Source organism: Carassius carassius, chromosome 34, assembly GCF_963082965.1.
Source record: "Carassius carassius chromosome 34, fCarCar2.1, whole genome shotgun sequence".
In the NCBI taxonomy this organism is placed as follows: Eukaryota; Metazoa; Chordata; class Actinopteri; order Cypriniformes; family Cyprinidae; genus Carassius; species Carassius carassius.
The window spans coordinates 30,410,544-30,417,328 of record NC_081788.1 but is presented as its reverse complement, the minus strand read 5'-3'; the positions used below and the strand labels follow the sequence as shown (position 1 = coordinate 30,417,328).

Sequence of the window (6,785 nt, the reverse complement as noted above, 5' to 3'; positions counted from 1 at the left end):
AAAGTAAATTTTTGGGTAATTAACCCTTTAATTGTGTGACCATTTGTTTGTGTTTTTGGCCTATACTTTGTTCTTAAAACCCATCCAAAAGTTATTTAGCTGTAGCATGTTATGCTAGGTGAGTTTTTCAGGTACTGTTAGTGAGGTGGCCCCCTCTTGTGGCTGGAGAAATTTACTACATTTAAAATGTGCTCATCCTGGGTGCATAGCTATTACTGAACTAAATTCAGAGATCTGCAGGTCATCATATTTAAGATCTGGGTCTCATATATTAGAGTATCTACAGATTAACTTTAATTATTTACCTTTATGAAGTCTTGGTAGTTTCTCTATTAGTAGTTAATTAGTTACTTGTTTAGCCCTGAATGTAAAAAAAAAAAAAAAAAAGGAGAAATGCTGCCTTAAAGGGATAGTTCACCCAAAAATGAATATTCTGTCATTTACTCGCCTCGTGTGGTTCCAAACCTGTATGACTTTCTTTTTTACTGTAGAAAACAAAAGATGAAGTTTTGATGAATGTTGAGAAAATATGAGGCTGAGTAATTGATGACAGAATATTATGAAGAAGCACTTGGTATGTTGCTCCTTATTAAAAAATTTTTTACTTAAAAAAATTAATAGTACTTAAGCAAAGTATGTTTAAAATTATGTCCACTCACATGAGATGAAGACATCTGTGACCTAGTGATTATTTTAGGGCGAGCAGATCACCTCATGAGGATCAGGGTTGCCCAGTTTCACCCCCCTGCCAAATTATAACCCACCTCGTTACCTGATTGCCTAACCCCTCCTCCACATCTAATCCTAAACCTACCAATACTAAAAGGTGAAAATCTGGCCGGGAGTAAGAATAGGGCACAACACTGAGGGGGGTGTATTCCGGAAATCAAGGTTAACTTGAAGTCACATATACATGTATACATTTTCTTGTTGTCTTGTTTTGTAGCACGCAGCTTGTTTTCCACTGTCTGCCTGTTTTCATGCTGTCATGTTTTGTGTGAACAAGTGATTTGAGTGTTCTCATTAGCTGCTTGTTCGGGGAGCCGTTTCAATAACTAATGACTAATCCTGAGATGGGAAACTGTCCCCTTGTCCAAATATCCGCACATGTGGTCTTTGCACTTGACCACTTATATGACGTATTTCCTATATTTGGTTAAAGTGAGCATGAAGACCACAAGTGCGTGTAGAATATTTCATTACCTGATGGGATACGCTTATAGTGTTGTAAAAATGCAAGTGTTTAAAGAGCTTTCTTTTTATTTTCAATACTTAAAATAAACTTCTTAATGTCTGTTCAGTAGTTTCTATAACAGAAGACAAAATTTAATGTTGTGATGCTTCCAATTAAGTGATAAAAAGCAGTTGCAAATGTTGCACAAAACAATTATCACCACACCAATAAAACATGCATCTCTTTGTTTTACTACCAAATTGTAATAGCTTATTATTATTATTCAATATACGTGGTATGAATCTCTTTTACGCCGCAAGCCATATATGGATGCTATTGTTGCCTTGGTAACGCTGGATACAGGATTCCCCTGCTTCCACAGTCAGACCATCAAACTGCTCAGGTGAGTTCAACACAACTAACAGTGGAGCAGAAGGGAAATTAGATTTATATTTGATTCATATTGGAAAATATATTTGATTTATATGGAAAAAATGTAATGTTTAGAAAAATCAAGCTACAAAAATTTGTATTTGAATGAGATTAATTATCAGTGAGTTTTTGAAATAATGAACAAATCATGCAACATGTAAATTTAGTGAGTTAAAAAGTTAAATTACAGTACAGAATTATTAAGAAAGCATAACAGATGGCATAAAAATCTCAACAATTGAATATTAGGCATTTTTAAAGTTTGTCCTCGATTTTTTTCCCCAACATTTTATTTAACTGTAATTGTTTTTTTTGTGTTATTATTATTATTATTATATGTGTTTGTTTATTTATTTATTTTGTTTGTAGAGATAATATTGTTAAATTATTCTATGCAATTCATTAAAATATAATTATGATTATTTAAAATGTATTACTTGAGTATGTCATGAATTTAGCCTTTGACGTTGATGTTAGACTCTATACCATCTAAGCTCCTAAAAGAGGTGCTTCCAAAAGTCATAGATCCTCTTCTGACTATTATTAATTCCTCATTGTCATTAGGATATGTCCCCAAAACCTTCAAACTGGCTGTTATTAAGCCTCTCATCAAAAAACCACAACTTGACCCCAAAGAACTAGTTAATTATAGACAATCTCGAATCTCCCTTTTCTGTCCAAGATACTAGAAAAGGTGGTATCCACACAATTATATTCCTTCTTAGAGAAAAATGGTATATGTGAGGATTTCCAGTCAGGATTTAGACCGTATCATAGTGCTGAGACTGCTCTCCTTACAGTTACAAATGACCTGCTCTTATCATCTGATCGTGGGTGTATCTCTCTATTAGTTTTAGTGGATCTTAGTGCTGCGTTTGACACAATTGACCACAACATTCTTTTGCATAGACTTGAACACTTTGTTGGCATTAATGGAAGTGCATTAGCATGGTTTAAATCGTACTTATATGACCGCCATCAGTTCGTAGCAGTGAATGAAGATGTATCCTATCGATCACAAGTGCAGTATGGAGTACCTCAAGGCTCAGTACTAGGGCCGCTACTCTTCACGCTTTATATGTTACCCTTGGGAGATATCATCAGGAAACATGGTGTTAGCTTTCACTGTTATGCTGATGATACTCAGCTCTATATTTCTTCGCAGCCCGGTGAAACACACCAATTTGAAAAACTAATGGAATGCATAGTCGATATAAAAAACTGGATGACGAGTAATTTCTTACTGCTAAATTCTGAAAAAACAGAGGTGTTAATTATAGGACCTAAAAACTCTGCTTGTAATAACCTAGAACACTGTCTAAGGGCCCTATCTTGCACCCAGCGCAATTGACTTTGTACACCGACGCTTGTGTCATTCCTATTTTGCACCCGGGCAAAGCGCGCTTTTCCCTCCACAGAAGCACGTCGCTAAACTAGGGAATGAACTTGCGCTCCCTGGGCGGTTCAGCGCAAAAAAGGAGGCGTGTTCCGGAGCAAACGTTCCTTCATGCTATTTTGCAGGTTTAGAAAATAATTGCGCTACCAACCAGGAAAAAATAGTTCAAAGTCAGTGGCGCGTTGCGCATGTTATTCATATGCTATTTTAAGGGCGCATGCTTGGCCATAATCAATGTAGCGTGTGCACAACGTGCACGATTCTCTCACCTACACAGAAGCAGCAGTTATCATTTTTGCAAATCATACATTATTACGATAGATAGATAGATAGATAGATAGATAGATAGATCTACAATTTATTATAAAAGCATACATCTAGCTTACACATTTACCCAAATTATAATACGCCTTTTTAACCGAAGTTATTTTGGGTGGGTTTCTCCATCCCCAACGTCCCTGACGAGAGCGTTGCTCTCCTCGGCTGTGAACCGCTCCTGGCGCGCGTCTGGCAAATCCGCCGTTTTAATAGGAATCCGCTTTAGAACAAGCGCGCCTGCTCTTAAAGGGAATGTGAGATGATGCTCTGATTGGTTTATTTCACGTAACGCCCAAACCACACCTATGAATAATGAAGCTACTTCAGACCAACCCATTTTAGATTTGCGCCTGGCGCAAGAGCCGTTTATCCCGCCGGGAAAATAGCAACAGCGCCGAGACCCGCCCACAAAGTTACTTGCGCCTTGCGCTTTGACACTTGCGTTTCAGATCGTTAAAATAGGGCCCTAAGACTCGATGGTTGCTCTGTCAATTCTTCGTCATCAGTTAGGAACCTAGGTGTGCTATTTGATCGCAATCTTTCCTTAGAAAGCCACGTTTCTAGCATTTGTAAAACTGCATTTTTCCATCTCAAAAATATATCTAAATTACGGCCTATGCTCTCAATGTCAAATGCAGAAATGTTAATCCATGCATTTATGACCTCAAGGTTAGATTATTGTAATGCTTTATTGGGTGGTTGTTCTGCACGCTTAGTAAACAAACTACAGCTAGTCCAAAATGCAGCAGCAAGAGTTCTTACTAGAACCAGGAAGTATGACCATATTAGCCCGGTCCTGTCAACACTGCACTGGCTCCCTATCAAACATCGTATAGATTTTAAAATATTGCTTATTACCTATAAAGCCCTGAATGGTTTAGCACCTCAGTATTTGAATGAGCTCCTTTTACATTATAATCCTCTACGTCCGCTACGTTCTCAAAACTCAGGCAATTTGATAATACCTAGAATATCAAAATCAACTGCAGGCGGCAGATCCTTTTCCTATTTGGCGCCCAAACTCTGAAATAACCTACCTAACATTGTTCGGGAGGCAGACACACTCTTGCAGTTTAAATCTAGATTAAAGACCCATCTCTTTAACCTGGCATACACATAACATACTAATATGCTTTTATTATCCAAATCCATTAAAGGATTTTTAGGCTGCATTAATTAGGTAAACCGGAACCGGAAACACTTCCCATAACACCCTATGTACTTGTACATCATTAGAAGAATGGCATCTACACTAATATTAGTCTGTTTCTCTCTTGTTCCTAGGTCACCGTAGCCACCAGATCCAGTCTGTGTCCAGATCAGAGGGTCACTGCAGTCACCCGGATCCAGTACGTATCCAGACCAGATGGTGGATCAGCACCTAGAAAGGACCTCTACATCCCTGAAAGACAGCGGAGACCAGGACAACTAGAGCCCCAGATACAGATCCCCTGTAAAGACCTTGTCTCAGAGGAGCACCAGGACAAGACCACAGGAAACAGATGATTCTTCTGCACAATCTGACTTTGCTGCAGCCTGGAATTGAACTACTGGTTTCGTCTGGTCAGAGGAGAACTGGCCCCCCAACTGAGCCTGGTTTCTCCCAAGGTTTTTTTCTTCATTCTGTCACCGATGGAGTTTCGGTTCCTTGTCGCTGTCGCCTCTGGCTTGCTTAGTTGGGGAAACTTCATCTACAGCGATATCGTTGACTTGATTGCAAATAAATGCACAGACACTATTTAACTGAACAGAGATGACATCACTGAATCCAATGATGAACTGCCTTTAACTCTCATTTTTGCATTATTGACACTGTTTTCCTAATAAATGTTGTTCAGTTGCTTTGACGCATGTATTTTGTTTAAAGCGCTATATAAATAAAGGTGACTTTGACTTTGACTTTAACCCTGGAGTGAGTGAGAAGGAAGCAGCAGCTTTTATCATCAAAGTGATTCAGAACTGCTTCCTGAGCAGCAGGTCAGTGTCTCTCACACACATTAATGAATGACATTTCCCCCGACTCTGCATAACATTAATAAGATGACATGAAATGTTTTTCAATTGTTCCAGGAGCAAAACGTATGACATGATCCAGTACTATCAGAACCAGATCCCCTACTGAGTGTGTGTTTGTGTTTCTCTTACTGTCTCTTAACGCTAAGTTGCACTGTTGTCTCGGTCTGGTGTGTTTGTGCACTTTATACACCTGAAATGTGTTTACATGGATTTATTCGCACTGATATCAGCACTTATGAAATGTTTTCTGCACACATCACACTGTCTGCTGTAGATGCTTTTAAAATTACAAAACCACTTTTGAGCCACTTTAATTTTTAGATTTTGTGATTTTGTTGTCAGTCTTAATTTCCAGTTAAATCATGTGGTTGTTAAACTACTGCAGATGTGGTTATGGACACAAAAGGCTTGGACTACAGACAAATGTTATATTTTAGAGGTGACAAATTTACACATTAATGCACAAATTAACAAAAATCAGTATTTGAATGTTTATTATGTAATAGAGGAGAGATGTTTGAAGAGTTAATTGTCTGGTTTTTCTTGGTAGTGTTTGCAGCTCTGAATATGTGTTCATGTTTCTGAATCACTGCTTGTTTTGCAGTATGTGACTGTTTATTGATCAGTTGATCGTACAGTGTGACTAATCTTTGTTTGCTCATTTATACAAATCAATTTTCTGCCTCTCTTTCTGTTCTATTCTGTTTGTTTGGATTATTTATTCTGTGTGTGTGCTATTTAATAAATGCCCACGGTAATCACCTGTACACATTTATAATGCTTATTTACTCACATTTTCTCCAATATTACATTTAATTTAGAAAAGAGTGAGTCTACAATTTCAAGGAAAGGATGACATGGTTTTGGTGATGTGTTACAATAACATTGCATTTGTTAACATTAGTTAAAAACATAAGTTTAACTGTTAATTGTAAGTTTAAAAGTTAACTGTAAAGTGTTACCGGTTTTTTTTTTCATTCAGTGTTTCATAATAATCTAAGTCTAAATTTATTAGAGTGTGAGATCAATGCACACAAAACCTCTTTTCCAGTTAACATCAATAGTAAATATTCCAGTCTAATGACACACCTACAGAAAATACAAACCCGATTCCAAAAAAGTTGGGACACTGTACAAATTGTGAATAAAAACAGAATGCAATGTGGAAGTTTCAAATTTCAATATGCAGAATACAACATAGATGACATATCAAATGTTTAAACTGAGAAAATGTATCATTTTAAGGGGAAAATAAGTGGATTTTAAATTTCATGGCATCACCACATCTCAAAAAAGTTGGGACAAGGCCATGTTTACCTCTGTGTGGCATCCCCTCTTCTTTTTATAACAGTCTGCAAACATCTGGGGACTGAGGAGACAAGTTGTTCAAGTTTAGGAATAGGAATGTTGTCCCATTCTTGTCTAATACTGTCTTAGGTCTTCTTTATC

At 37.4% G+C, this 6,785-nt stretch overlaps 1 long non-coding RNA gene across 1 annotated transcript; it reads left to right on the top strand.

Moving 5' to 3' along the window:
• Positions 1–5,219: 5,219 nt before the first annotated feature.
• On the top strand, positions 5,220–6,103 carry LOC132115285 (uncharacterized). Its single transcript, XR_009425466.1, has 2 exons — positions 5,220–5,297; positions 5,391–6,103. It is a non-coding gene; the product is annotated as an uncharacterized LOC132115285 (long non-coding RNA).
• Positions 6,104–6,785: the final 682 nt, after the last annotated feature.